This window comes from Sylvia atricapilla, chromosome Z (genome assembly GCF_009819655.1).
Source record: "Sylvia atricapilla isolate bSylAtr1 chromosome Z, bSylAtr1.pri, whole genome shotgun sequence".
Taxonomy (NCBI): Eukaryota; Metazoa; Chordata; class Aves; order Passeriformes; family Sylviidae; genus Sylvia; species Sylvia atricapilla.
Window position 1 is genome coordinate 61,016,256 of NC_089174.1, and position 15,096 is coordinate 61,031,351.

General features: G+C 49.3%; 1 protein-coding gene and 2 long non-coding RNA genes across 6 annotated transcripts in view; 1 reads left to right on the forward strand and 2 right to left on the reverse strand.

Moving 5' to 3' along the window:
* Window positions 1–15,096, reverse strand: part of RCL1 (RNA terminal phosphate cyclase like 1) — a 197,443-nt gene that overhangs the window by 97,769 nt on the left and 84,578 nt on the right. The gene's annotated exons all lie outside the window — the stretch shown is intronic.
* On the forward strand, window positions 1,563–6,765 carry LOC136373617 (uncharacterized). 4 transcript variants are annotated; one of them, XR_010745680.1, is made up of 5 exons: window positions 1,563–2,651; window positions 2,949–3,167; window positions 3,561–3,608; window positions 3,737–5,829; window positions 6,523–6,765. It is a non-coding gene; the product is annotated as an uncharacterized lncRNA (long non-coding RNA). The 4 variants fall into 4 exon arrangements; XR_010745681.1 differs by having other exon boundaries at window positions 3,737–5,791; XR_010745682.1 differs by having other exon boundaries at window positions 3,737–3,967.
* LOC136373618 (uncharacterized) lies at window positions 5,285–7,741 on the reverse strand. Its single transcript, XR_010745683.1, has 2 exons — window positions 7,706–7,741; window positions 5,285–6,318 (listed from the first exon to the last, which is right to left on the reverse strand). It is a non-coding gene; the product is annotated as an uncharacterized lncRNA (long non-coding RNA).

A 15,096-nucleotide genomic window follows, 5' to 3' on the forward strand; every position in this document is an offset into this window, starting at 1 on the left:
AGTAAATTTCTGGGAAAATATTTATACCGAGCATGCCCCTGACTTCCCTTGCTGCTGCAGAATCATCCTCACGTGGGCTGAGATTCTTCTTCGGAAAGAACAATAAGTGCCCGAAATAATTAAGAATGAATTAAACATGAAGTTGGTCTGCTGTTAACTGAAGAAATCTTCCTTTCTTAGAAGAAAGCATAAATTTTAGAAAAGGATTTTAGTTTGTGGGTTTTTGTTTGTTTGTTTGTTTTTCCCCGAGACATCAAACTTTGGGTTTGTTTGCGCTCGGTTTCGCGGTCCCGCCCCGCTCCACACCTCGCGGAGTCGGCTGCGAGACCGCACAGCGCCCGCTGCCCGAGATCAAACTGAGAAGGGAACGATCCGTGCGCACCCGCCCCCATCCCCCTGGCCAGAAGCAAATCCGGGGCTATAAACGGCGGGGTTTTTTTGAATTATTAATGCCCAGTGCGTTTTTTCCCTCATAATTTCTTTCCCCTGTCCCCCAACCCCCCGCCCCCCTGTGAAAAAGCCAAAACTAATCATTTGGGGGGGAGTTGATTTTACTCTTTTATCTACCTTATTCATAACTATAATTCCTGATTAAAATTTTAAACATTATTTTATGTGTTTTTTATTATTTTTATAGCTCTGTAATAACATTCGCAATTATACTTAAACAGATATATGTCTTAGGTTAAAATGAGATGTTATGTTGAGACTCCGTTTACGTTATTATAGTAACGTAATGTGTTACGTTTTTATTTCACTTTATTTTATTACGTTTATCTTGTTACGTTTTTTATTTCACTTTAGCCCTCCCTCTCCAAGCTGGCATCTGTATGAGCTGCAGGGAGCTCCGCTCACTCGCCACATTCCTGCGGTGATCCTTGTCTCCTGGGGCCCCCTCCTGGCTGCACTCTGCCTTCCCCGGAGGGGAAGAACTCGCCTGGAAAGTAGCTCGTCCCTCCTAGGCCCCAGCTGCCGCTGCCTGCCTTCCCTTCTGGCCGTGGCGCTGGCTCGGGGCGCTTTTCCATGACGGGGGCGGTGGGAATGTGGGACCCGTCCGGGGTAGCCTTTGCTTGGCAGGTCCCGGACGCCGCCATTTCCAGGCATTCCCTGGCCCGCCCCTTCCGGTGCGCGCTTCCCCGGATTCATCCTCTAGACAACCATGGCGGCGGGAAACGCCGTCACATACCTCCAACCGGAAACTATCCGCGCTGTCTGCTTGGATTCCTTCCAGGATCCTGTCACGATCCTGAGCTGCGGCCACAATTTCTGCCGGCGCTGCCTGTCGCGGTGCGCGGCGGCCGGCGCTCCGTGCCCGCAGTGCCGGGCGCCGTTCCCGCACGGGGGCCCGGCCTCGCCGGCGGCTGGCCGCCGTGGTGGCGGCCGTGCAGGAGCTGGCCCCGCCGCCGGCGCAGGAGCTGTGCCACCCCTCACTCTCCTCTGTCACCGCGATGGAGTCTGCGCCGAGCGCCGCGCCAACCCCGCCGTGCCGCTTAAAAGGCCGCTCGCTAAAGCAAGGCGACAGGATCCCCGTTTCAGACACTCTCCCCCTTCCTGAGCGACGCTAATTTTCCTTAAAACCCAGTCCCCAAAATGTGTATTTTCATAAGAGGAAAACCCTTCCCCCATCTTTCTAGAGGAAAAAAAGCAAGGCAAGCATCTAGAAGCCAAAACTGATCCGAAATGCTGCAATTTCGTGGGGGTTAAGTATGAAACAGTAAAGCGGGTGGTAGTTTTGGGACCAAAAGGAAATAGTGGGGATTTCAAACCCCTGCTCTCACCCAGCGCTTGTGCTGTGGAAAGTTCCTATTCCATTTCCAGGTGCGGAGGAGAAATGGGGATCCCCAAAGGGAGTCTGGACCTGGCTGGGGGTGCAAGGAGTAGGGGAAAAGGAAAGGAAACTGAAGGATGGTTGGGGACTTTTTAAGGTCTGGTTGCAGCTTTTCTACAGGAGACCTTGGAGAGATGGGCTATCCCAGCCTGTCTGGGAGACCTGTAGTGCTCTCTTATCACTGTATGATTAGATAACTCTACGCATAAGGTGAAGGTGTATGCATGCAGCATAACCATAAATTAATTATAATATGGCTATGCATGTACATACCTGCTTTAGTGCAGCTGTGGTGGAGGGTGAAGATGGGGCCATCTGTGCTGGCCGTATCCCTGGTTCTTTAGGGGTCTCAGCCCCTTCTCCTCCTTTTCTTCCCTTCTTCAGGAGTATAAACCGCTTTTCCCTGGAGAAGCAGTTTGAAGCTTCCCTAAAAACCCTGCAAGAAGAGGATGAGCAATGTGCTGGGCTGACTGAGGCAGCACAGGAGACAAGACAGGAGATGCTGGTGACAAGAGGCAAGACAGGTGGTGCTGCCATCTGGGTGCATCATGAGGGCCAAACTGCATCATTCCCCCTCCAGCATCCTCCTCCTTCTCCTTCATCCCCCAGACTCGAGTCAGTGCTGAGAAGCAGAAGCTGTGGGTGATTCTGAAAGGGCTTCTCCGGTTGCTGAGTGACCAGGAGTCACAGTTTCTTTCCCGGTTCCATCACCTGTGCTGGAGGTTGGAGGCAACATGGTGAAGCTGCCGATAAGTCATGGATCCAGCAATGCCATGCAGAGCTCCAGGCCATGTTCCAGCAACCAGATAGTGACCTGTTACAGGTGAGTCAAAACTTTGCCCCAGAATCTGTTTCACTCCTTTTGGCTTTTATTCACAGGAAGGCAGCCCTTAAACATCTTTCTCCCTTCCTCTCCAGGATGCCTGAACCACCTTGAGCAGGTATTGGAACCAAAAAGCATCACCAGGAACACCAGTTTTGGCCCCCAGTCCTGCATTTTTCAGATCGTCTTGTCATCTCATGTTCTCTTTCTCTGGGATTTTTGCTTTGGAACTAGAGGGGGTTGATGGTTAATCCAAAACTTGGTAATGATGCTGGAGTCTTGCATCATATCTTGCAGGAGTGAGAGCCTTGCCCAGGGAAGTAAAGATGTCACAGTGGTTTTCAAGGAATTGGGAAAGGAAAATTGGAAGTTTCTTGGCATTAAACACCCCAATTTGTGGCCCTCGAGGTGCACAGAGAGGAAGGCGCATCCTTTTGGTGTCAGAGCTGGAAACAGAAGTTGAGGATTTTATGCGAAAAACCAACATGCTGGCAGAGGCAGTGACACAATTTAAAGGTAATTGGAGGGTAAAAATTGGCAAAAAAAGGGAATTTATTAACCAGAAATGGGAACTTGGGGTGGTTCTGGGAGGGCACAGAACCCCAGGATTGGCAGATTTGGCTGGAAAGTGAAAGCATCACAAATGCTCATTTAATTAAAAGAGATCAGGGATTTATTCCTGATTAGCCTTAAGGGATAGAAAACTGAAGGTGGGAGGTACAGAATGCTGTTGATGGTTAATTAGGACACTAATTATGTTGGAGGAAGGTGATGCCCCATACGAAAGGAGTTGTGTCTCCCACCTCAACTGGTCTTGCCTTCTCCATGCAACAGGGATTGGGTGGATATGGGATAGGCCCAGGGCAAGATCCAGAGTTAAAAATCTCTGGGGGCGTCTTCTATTTCCAGACATCTTGGAGTGCTCTTTGGAGGAAGACTCAGAAGTATACCAGAGAGGTGAGTCTGGCTTCAGGGACTTTCTGAACCATCATTTGGGTTCAGTGCCTGCAGCTGATGCTCTGGTGCAATTTTTGGAGGTGATATTCCAATGCATAGAGCCTCATGATCATCCCTCTCCCTGGCAGCATCTGTGACCCTGGATCCAGCCACAGCTCAAATCCCGGTGTCGTAGGATGGCCAGGCTGCAGACTGCCAGGAATCGCCCCCAGCTCCCCTGCCTTCAGGAATGGAGCATTTTGAGTCTCTCCACTGTGAGTTGGGTCAGCAGGGCTTTGTGGGGGACCAGCATTCCTGGGCTGTGGAGGTTCATCCTGCTCCCCACTGAGCACTGCAGGTAGCTCGGGAATTTGTGTCCTGTAAAAGCTGTTTCGGTCTCAGCCCCAAATGTGGGGTTTGGGCTGTGGGGGAGTGGTTGGGGCAGCTGTAGGCTCTCACCTGGCCCAGCCCCATGTCTCTGCCCCACAGCCACACTCTCCAACACATTGAGGTGGCTCTGGATTCACTGGCGGATGGGTGGCTTTCTGTGATGCTGACAGCCACACTGAAATCTTTTCCTTTACCTTGGCTGCTTTCACAGGTGAACTCCAGCCACTGCTCTGGCTGGGCAAGGGGCCTAGCTCTGCTCACCCTCTGTCCCTGAGTCCCTCAAAAATCCACTATGAACCTTCCAAGTGCAGACACTTCCATCACCCCAACAAACACTCAACAAACAGCCCCACTTTCCCCACCAGCCCCATGTAATTTTCCTTATAACATCTAATTTAATAATCACATTTTACTTGTTTGCTTCCCAGTGAAGGAACAGAGGCATTTTTAGTTCCTCAGCTGTTTGTCAGTGGAAGCATGGACCAGAAAAACAGGGAGAATGTCCCTAAAAATTTTTTTAAAAAATCACCTTGAGGATGAAAATGGGTTTTGCTGCTGCTGCTGGATGTCTTGTAATAAAGTTTTGCAAGCGGAAACTTCTCTGATTAGGATTTGTACGGGAAGTGGGCTTCCTTTAGGGAAAGTGGGCTAAACCCATGTTTCCTGTGTGCCAGGATAACTCAGGCTGGGGCCTTTTCAGGATTTTGTATTCACTGTCAGGATGTAAGCAGGGAGGGAGGCCACAGATGGGATTTCATTCCCCTTTTCACTGCCTACAGGTGAATACAGGGGGGGAAAAAGCTACATGAACCAGTATCTTGAAGCAGCAGAAAGTTGTTAGGGTTCAACCATGTAGTAAGGTGCTGTTATCAGCAAGCACAGGCAGGACTGGGCAGGTCTCTGCCTCTTGCAGTCCCAGTTACTCCTCTGCTGCCAGACTTGTCTCCCCATCCACATGCAGTTTTCACACTGGTCTGAGGAAGAGAAGGAACTACCAGGAAAGGCAGCAACTTTTATCTTCGTGACCCTAATTTTAGACAAGGGCCCTGACAAAACACAGGTTACAGCTGAACCCACATTACAGCCCTGCTCATTTGTGTAATTAGTTGTTTCCCGGTCTGGCTTATGTCAGGGTTGGTCTTTCCTTGAAAGACAAGGTCCAGTGATGTGTAAAGCAAAGCACTTTGCAGCATCCTGCTGCAACACATGAGCTTCCAATATCCATTCACTTTTCCATCTGAAATGCTTTATGGATATTTAATTTGAAAGTTCATACAAAAAATAACAAAAAACCTTGCCTTTATTGAGTGTAACTCAATAGCCCCACAGCTGCCTCACCAGCATTGGGGTGACGAGGAAATCAGCCTCTTTTTGCTCAAGGGCAGCCCAACAGCATCTTATCAGCAGCTGTGAGGGCAGATGTTTGGTGTGGCAGGTGCACAGCCCCCACTTCTTGAGCAGAGGCAGCCGATGCACCTTGCAGCCCTCCCACAGGGGCCTGTGGACCCTGAAATCCTCCTGAGTGACAGGCACACCTCATACCAACCCATGAAAGAGGCTTGGGGGAGTATGCTGAAAGGGCTTTTTTTCCCACAAGAGTCAAAGTTTTTTCCACAAAGCTGGAGCCCAGGGTGCATTTTGCAGGATGAGCATTCCTAGGGAGGTTTAGCCATTGCCTCTTGCTTCTCCCCATGCTGCTCCTCTTCCACTAACACCTCAGGATCAGACCTAGTGGGAATTGTGCATCCAGGGGAAGTGCAACAGGCATGGAGGGGCAAACCTGAGTGATGACTGCAGGCCTTCCACAGTGCTGGGTGTGTTAAATCTCTCCTGCTCCTCATTGTGGTCCATTGTAAGTGAAAAGTGGTGGATTTTGGGGATGGGTTTACAACTATTCAGGTAAATAATCTGTTGGTGTTGATGGGTGCTTATAAAAATTGAGCTCAAAAGTCACTTTTTAAAATCAGCAGCTTGTTACATCCAGAAGACAGAAAACACAGCACCAGTGCAAACCAGGGTAGTGTCTGTGTTTTTACTCCTCTGGTTTTGGATATGTTCACTCCATTTTGGGCCTTCTCCCCAAGGGAGTAGCTAGCACAGTGGGAAATGGGGATTTTCCACCTATAAACAGTGCCCACAGGGAAGAAATCCCCAAATTAGGGAAAAACTCCTTAAAGAAATGGTGGCCTCTGCACTGCTGCCTTGAGGAGAAAGTGCTGATAAACCCCCAACCCCTTTGTTTCTGAGAAGACTGTCCCCTTTTAAGTGAAAATAGGATTTGTTGTTTCCAGCACTAGCAGTGAATTTGGGGAAGAAACAGCTCCAAAAAGATCCCTAAACCCTCTGTTGGGAGTTAGGTTCCTTCCTTTTTTACTCTAAAGGATTTTTCCCCATAAGTTACCAGGGAAACTAAGTGTTGGATACTTAAGAGTACTTAACCAAAACAAAGAGGTGGTCAAAGCTCAGAGGGAGAGAGAACCCGAGTTCTGGAGCAGCTAAAGGACGGAGGTGGAGGCAGCTTCAGGCTTTCTTTTTTCTGGTTCAGGGAGAGAGAACAGCTGGGTTGTTGCTTGCTGCGAGAGGAGTTCACTGTCGCCAAAAGGTCCAGTCCTGAGAAATCCACCATCATCTGCTCACCCTGGAATTCTGAGCTCCTCTGCTGCCCAGAGGAATCTGGGCCAGCCCTGCCCGACCGTGGCAGCTTCTTCAGCACTGCTCCTCTTGCTACAGTGTGACCCTGCACCCCCTGCCCTGCTGGGACACCCTGCCCCTGCCCTGCCGGGACACCCTGCCATCCCACTGCCAGCCCGGGACTTCTCCACTGTTCCAGCTTGGTGCTCTGAGGATCCTACAAAGGCACTGTTATAAATATTGGAGAACTAATTTGTGTTTTATAGAAATATATGGTATTGAATCATTTTAATTCCACCAAATAAAAGTTCTTGTGAAAATACAAGCCTCGGCTGGGAACAGGGGAAGCAATGCTTTTGCAACAGAAAGAAAGGTGTCTCCACCAGGAGATGGGTCCTCTCTCAAGATGAGATTGTCGACTACCCGGCGATCAACACCTGATGAAAATCTTATCTACATTGGCCTGGGTGTGCATGCCAATACCCGCTTCCCATAAATGCAATCAGACATCCAGCCCTGCCCGGCAAACCATTCATTAGACCAGCAGATGGAAAGAAAAGAAATATCAATATGAAACAATGACTGAGTGGACAGTGGGATGAGGCAACCTTCTTTCTGGCTGAAAAACCGTATATAAGCTGGCCCTGCAAAAACGGACTTTGTGAACGGGGGAGGATACGGCACGCTGCCAGTTCTGAGGTTCACCCAGCATCGATCCCGGGCTCAATGCTGTCTGTTGATTGTGGCTTTTTTGAATTCCTATTTCGTAATATTTCTTAATAAAATGGCATATTGATGAAATTGGGCTGACTACTTACTACAGGCACTGAGACCAAAATGCCCTGGGTTTTTGTAAAGCAAAGCCCTCAAGGTTCTTGGTACTGTTTTTGTTATTAATGCTGTAGTTGTTGTTTTTATTTTGCTTTGTTATATATCCTAGTAAAGAACTGCTATTTCTATCCCCAAATCTTTGCCTAAAAGCCTCTGACTGCAAATTTATAATTGGGAAGGGGGGGCGGGGTGGTGGTTTACACTCTCCATTCCGAGGGAAACTCCAACTTTCCCTGGCATATACCTGTTTTCCCAAACTGAGACACCCTCTTAGAATTAACCCATATCCTGCTTGGAGGGGAGGAGGAAAGGCTTAAGTTCTTCAGGTGTCACCAGTTTGTCCAGTTTTCCCCCCCAAGGGCCTTTTCCTCTCTTCTTACCCAGTTTAATGGGATAAAATTTCATAATTTCAATTAATTTTTTTCAATTTTATAATTTCTTCTGCTCTGAGAAGAGGCCTCTTCTCCCCAGAATGAAGCCGAGCAGGACATTTCTCCCTCCAAGCCCCTTCATTACCCAAAACCCCCTCCAAAAAGCCACATCTGAGGGTTTATTTAAGCTAGAAGGGGCCTTTTTTTAGCATAAGATGAAATGCTATAGTGCATTACAGGGCTTACTGGCATGAATAGAGCTGATAGCTGAGTTGAGCAAAAGAGATCTGAATTTTGGGTCATTCTTAGGTTTTGCCTTTTGTTCTGTAAAATAGTCACTCATGCTTTAGCCCTGAATTTCCCACATGGAGAAATTTCCCCCTGGACTATGGTGACCCAGCTGTACTTTGTTGTTTACTCAAATCCTCCACACAAAACCTCACTAAACTCCAGAAAAATTATGAACTGCACTTTGTCTTTAAATAAACTGGTTGAGCTCAGTGATTTATTGTGTCACTCATAACCTGGGACTGGTCTCTTAAACAAGATGTTTTTGAGCCACACTGCAGTGCTGCCTCAGGGAAGACCCTCTAGAGGATGGGCACAGCCAGAGGTGAGGATATTCAGGGAGAAATTGATCTGTGAGAACAAAGACATCTAGGGTTGAGGACTTAGGGGGAAAGGGACCTCTGGGGCTGACTGGGGACCCAGGGAGGTCAGGGACCTCTAATGCATGCAGATGACATGCAGTGTTGCAGGTCGGGGGGGGGGGGGGCGTACCCAAGGTGAGGTGGGCATGATCCTCTGCTCTCCCCTGCACATGTTTGCTGGGTCAGGGCCAGAGTTTACCACTCTGCTCAACAGCCAGGGAAGAAGGAACTTCTGTATGCTGGCACTTTTGTTTCACCAGCAGTGATTGATGTGACTGGCCATTAAATAATGGTGCCAAGAAGCAGGAGGACACTGACAGTTTAAAGCATGTCCAAGCCCACTGTAAAGACCAGATTAATGCTGTAAATGTCCTGGGAGGTCAGGAAGGAGCACTCTGGTTCTCAGGCCACAGGAAGATATCTCACTCTTCACCCAGAGTGTAAATCATGGACCCATGGGGGCCACAGGACCATGTCTTACCCTGCTCCTACATCTCTCCAGCTCCTGCTGTGGCCCCTGCACCTCAGTAGCTCTCTGCCCACAGGTTTCCAGCCAGCCTCACATCCACCAATGCAACCCTCCCAGGGATCTATGATCCTGCCAGGGGCCCAGCAAAGGCCAGGTTGCCATGTTGCCATGCTTACAGATGCTGCAGTAGCCTTCACACAGGACAAAACTAGTGGATGAGTTCTGGCAAGTCTGTCCTGCCTCCTGGAGGTGCCCCATAGCCAGCACTACATGGGGAGAGGATGTCATCCCATCCAGAGCCCCTGGCCCCTCAGGGCTCATCCATGGAAAGGAGAACTGTTAAGTGTGAAAGAGAAGAGATTTTGATGACTAATATTTTGGCTGATGAAAATTTGGTAAATGATGTTAAATGACGTTTTCAGAGGAGTTCTGGAGGCAATGGGTTTAAATTAAATTGGGGGAAAAGAGCATTGCTGCAAAACCAGCTGCATCTGATACAGGAGGAGCCAGACAGAGAAAGAACCAGAATGTTGCTAGAAATGCTGCTGCCTGCAAATGTCCCTCCAGTGACAAGGTGAAGTTCTGGAGTAAAAACAGGTCTGGACCCAGCCCCAGCAGCTGGCACCAGGCATCCAGCCGTGAGCTCTCAGGCACCTCAAATGCCAAGCTATTCTCACCCCGCAACATTCTGATCCCCTGCAGGCTGGGTGAGATGTCTCCAACCTTCTCCAGCACTTTCACCTCCTCAGCACCCCTTCACCATGGTCTCCCAGCATGCTGTCCTCATGGGGTTGGGATGGATGGTGCCTGCAGTGGTGGCTGCCTGGATCAAAGTCCAGGGATACCTGACCAGCACCACATGGAAAAAGATGCCCTGCAGGGGCATCACCCATCCACCGGGACCCAGTGCTCACCAGGCTGGCTGGTCACCAGCATGTAGGGCTGTGAGGAGACAAGCATGACCCCTGTCCCCTGTGGGTGGCCACAGCTGAGCTTGGTGGGACAGTCAGGATCCTGTGCACCCAAACACCCACCCCTGACCTGCATCCCTGCATGTACCCTGACACCCTGGGTGTTTCCTAGACTCTGGCGGGAGTAACTATGACTCTCTTGAGGGAGCTTGAGAGAGCTAGTTACTAACTGGGCTAAGCTGCAGAAGTCACACCTCCAAGTGGTCCCGCTGGATGCCCGTAAAGGGTAACTGAGTTGACTTCTGCCCCAGTGTGAGAGAGGGTGCAGTGGTTGCCCCTCCCTATCGTCTGGCCTCGCCACCCAGCGGTAGTTTCACAAACTGCAGGAAAAAAGTTTGGCGCAGCCGTTTGCTGTGGCCCAAAGCCTTGTCCACTGGCAAGGTTGGACACAGTCGGCAGTTCGGTCGAGGCTTCCGACTGCTGACTTTGACCACCCTCACTTGATTTTGACTTTGACTAAACGCCACCTTCAGTCATACAATGATTCTTTCTGTGACTTTGTGATACGTGTCAAGGGCCACTCAGACTGACCCACTAGATCTGCGGGTCAAAGAGGCTGATGTTCCATCTTCTCCTGTGGTGTTGACTGAAGAAAGATTCGATCTTGTGACGTTGGAGTTCGTTAACTCCAACTTGATTTCTATAGGGGGTATCCATCTTGGTAACGCCAGGGAGTTTTTGGCCAGTCTTCCTGAACCATTTGAGACCTTGCCTGTTCGGCAGGTTCAGGAAATTCGATCTGAGTGTGATATAGGAGATTCAGAGGAGCCCAAAACACCTGAGGCTCCGCTGGTGACCAGTGGTGCCGTGACACCCAGTGGAACACCTGTGGTGTCTGTTCCATCTTGTCCACACTGTGCGACTCGGTTCACATGGATGCTGGGGCTGATTGACCATCTTAAACAGGCCCATGGGCAAAGAAAGATCTGGTTTAGATGCTCCAAATGTGGTAGGCAAAATCTGAAGTACCACAGTATCGTCTGTCACTTCCCTGGGTGCAAAGGCAAGGTATGTGTGGTTCCAACTGGTGATTGGGTCTGTGAGGTGTGTTCCCTCGGTTTTGCCACAAAGGTTGGTCTGGGCCAGCACAAGAGATTGAAACATCCTCTTGTGCGCAATGAGGAGCGGATTGCGGCCTCCCATCCCAAAGGGTCATCTTTAAGAGGGGTCCACAAAAGAGTATGGACTGAGGAGGAGGAGGCTCTTCTGTGTCAGCTGGTGGTGAAGTATGCTGGTAGCAGGAACATCAATCAGTTAATCATGGAGCATATACCATCTAAGATGGCTAAGCAGATCAGTGATAAGAGGCGCCTCATGGTGAAAGGTCCCTCTGAGCGAGTTCCATCTGTAGAGGGCATCTCATTGGGGAGGGGGGAGCCTTCCCAGTCTGCTGAAGGCCCAAGTGAGGGACAGTTAGAGCTCCGTTACATGGATTCCATCAGACTGAAGCTATCAGCAGGCAGATTAGCCAGCTGCCAGGAGGCCTTCCAGAAAATAATAGATGGGTGTGATCCGCAGGTGGTGGTTGTAAATGAGGTTTATGAAAAGTTTTGGGAGGGCTTGAACAGGCTTGACCTAAAGCATGCTGGTCCGAAGTCGCAAAAGTCTTGAGGTCGGGATGCATCCAAAGTAACAACTAAATGGATGCAGAAAAGGGCTAAGAAACGGTGGTGATATCTTCGTTACCAGAGAATGTTTCAGTTTCACAGAGGACGGTTGGCATGTGTTATCTTGGATAGCACGGAAACCCTGCAATGCCAAATACCACCTGGCATTATCCACAATGCGTTTCAGGTGAGATGGGAAACATCAGCTTGTTTTAAGGGTCTTGAAACCTTCCCTGTTTACAGGGATGCAGATAACCATGTTTCAAGAACTGATTACAGAAAAAGAGATTGGTAAGAACGTGAGGGAAGTGTGTAAATCCTCTGCTCCTGGACCAGATCGGATTACTTTGGGTCACCCTATCAAATTAGACCCAAAGTTTTCCTGGTTGAAAGAGATCTTCAACCTCTGGCTCGTTACTGGAACTGTCCCTGACGCGCTGCGAGACTGCAGGACGGTCTTGATACCCAAGTCTTCCAATGAGGAGAAACTTGGTGATATCAATAACTGGAGACCTATCACCATTGCATCTATGGTGTTTAGGCTTTTCTCCAGGATTGCTACGGCTAGGCTGGCTCGTGCATGTCCCATCAACCCCAGACAACGGGGATTTATTTGTGCGTCTGGATGTTCCGAGAACTTGAAGCTATTTCAGCTTCTTGTTAAATGTGTGAAACAGGAGCATCGACATCTGGGGGTTGTATTTGTGGATATTGCCAAGGCTTTTGACACAGTGTGTCACCAGCACATTCTTACGGGTCTGGTCAAGAGGGGGGTGGATCCCCACATAGTCCATCTAGTGAGTGAGATGTACAGAAACATCACAACGTACATCGTCACAAAAAAGGGGAAAACAGACCCAATTAACATCTGTTCGGGTGTCAAACAGGGCGATCCAATGTCACCTTTGCTGTTCAATTTGGCACTTGACCCTCTTCTCTGTAAAGTTGAGGCATAGGGTAAAGGGTTTCATCATGATGGGTTTCAAGTTACGGCCATGGCTTTTGCAGATGACTTGGTGCTACTGAGTGATTCCTGGGATGGTATGCATTACAACATTCGGATCCTGGAGACCTTTTGCGAACTTACTGGTCTCCAGACTCAAGGGGAGAAATGCCATGGCTTTTACTTAGTCAAACCGACTAAGGACTCATATACCATCAATGATTGTCCTGCTTGGCAGATTAGTGGAACTCCCCTGAATATGATCGACCCAGGGAGCTCAGAGAAACATCTTGGCATCCAGATTGACCCATGGGTAGTTTTGCTGATCCAGGTTTATCCAGGAAACTTGAGGAATGGCTCCATCGGATTGGAGACGCACCACTAAAGCCTTTTCAGAAGGTCGATGTACTCAGGACTTATATACCATCCCAAGACTGATATATTTGGCCGACCATGCCGAAGTAACATCTGGGCTTCTCGAATCCCTTGACCTACTGATAAAGAGAGTGGTCAAGGAGTGGCTTCACCTTCCACCAAGTATGTGTGATGCCATCTTGTATTTGAAGTTTAAGGATGGAGGGCTTGGACTCATCAAATTAGCGGCGCTTATTCCAAGCATTCAGGCACGAAGGTTGCACAAGTTGGCTCAATCTTCAGATGGTGTCTTGGTTTCGTTTTTAAAAGGTATACATCTTGAAAGGGTATATAAGAAATTATGGTTGCGAGCTGGAGGAGTGAGAGAGTTCATCCCACTGATTTGGGAGCCTATCCCTCAGATTGTACAGATTGTAGCTGGAGAGGAAGCCTTGTTGGAATGGGAGGCCCCAAGTCTCCGGACTCCCCTTCCCAAACCATGCAATTGGAGGAAGGTGGAATTCAATAAATGGAAACAACTGGTTACCCAGGGCCATGGAATTATGAATTTTGAGAATGATAATATCAGTAATGGTTGGTTGATCCATTATCGCAGCATTCCTCACAGAAAACTTATAACTGTGCTTCAATTGAGAGCGAATGTCTACCCCACACGTGAGTTCCTGGCAAGGGGTAGACAGGAAGGCGCGAGATCTTGTAGGCACTGCGGTGCTGAGTATGAAGCATTGGCCCATGCCATCGGGAATTGCCCAATCACACAGGATGCCAGGATCAAGAGGCACAATTCCATCTGTGAAACTCTTAGCTGCGAGGCTAAGAGAGAAAATTGGACAGTATTTCAGGAACCCCACCTGAGGGATGAACAAAATGAATTGTATAAACCGGATTTAATTTTTGTAAAGGGAGTAAAGGCACTTGTGGTCGATGTGACAGTTCGATATGAGCACAGTAACTCATCTTTGAAAGAGGCTGCAGTGGAGAAGGTGAGGAAATATCAGCACCTCGTCAGTCAGATTCGTGAAATTACTAATGCATCAGAGGTTGAGTTCGTGGGCTTTCCCTTGGGAGTGCGGGGAAAGTGGTTTGAGAAGAACTCTGAGTTGCTGCAGACCCTGGGCCTCTCTAAAATGAGGCTAGGGAGAATTGCCCGGGCCCTAGCATCTCGAGCGCTCTTCTCTTCCGTGGACATTGTACATGTATTTAGTAGTAAAAGTCGCATGATTGAATCTCAAAATGAATAAAGCCCCCTTCCCTGAGTGGTTACAGCTGGATAGTGGGAATTGGTTTTGGGAGGGAGGGGTTCATCTTTCATAACGCATCTTTTGCCCTTTTTGGGCATCAATTCCAATCTGGACAGGTGGACGGGCCACCTTTACTTAACCCAGAATAGAAACGTATATCTTTATATGTTTTTAAAATAGCCCTAGAGGTCCCTATTCCCATAAGTTGTCTCCAAACCCCTATGGTTGTCCCCAACCTGCCCCTGACATCCCTGTCCCTAAAGATCAGTCATCCTTAATGTCCTCACCTCTGGCACCCTTAATGTCCCTGTCCCCCTGGAGGGTCCCACTTGGGAGAAGTACTCCAGGGTGAGACTGGGGCCTCTGCATAGGGCTGGGGGATGTGAAGCAGGTGAGGGTGATGTCACTGGACACCTTGAGGGCGCGAGAGACAGGTGGTGTAGGAACTGCACCTGCTGCATGGTCACTGTCACTTATGGGACACCGGGGACCTATAGGACACCACTGTCACCTAATGGACACCAGGGACAGTGGAGGATGGATGGCATGGATGGTGAGGACAGCAGTGACAGTGGCGTCACTGCTGGACATTCCACAGGGTGCTGAGCATTCCCTGCAAGACTCCTACAGATTTGCTATGTTCCCAGGACCTGATGATGATGATGATATTAAACCCCACCCTGAGCCTGATATGAGAGAGGGAGCAGTGCCACTCTGGATCACCTTGAGTTCCCCTAAGATGCATGGTGCTGCTGCAGCCTCATCAAAGAGCAGTTCAGTTCAGGGCCAACAGCAACATGGGTGGGAACAACCCAGGGACTACACCTTTTGCACCTCCATAGCCCACCGGTTGGGGGCAACCCCGGTCCCTCCACCTGGCTCAGGGACCCTCCTGCATACCACATGCCCTAGTCTGGGGGCTTACCCCAAGCTCTCCTGTAGCTGTTCCTACCAAAACTTTGCCCTTCCCTGTTGTACCTGTCCACCTCTAGAGTGGCAGCTCTGAAATGGGGGGTTAGTTTTGAAATCA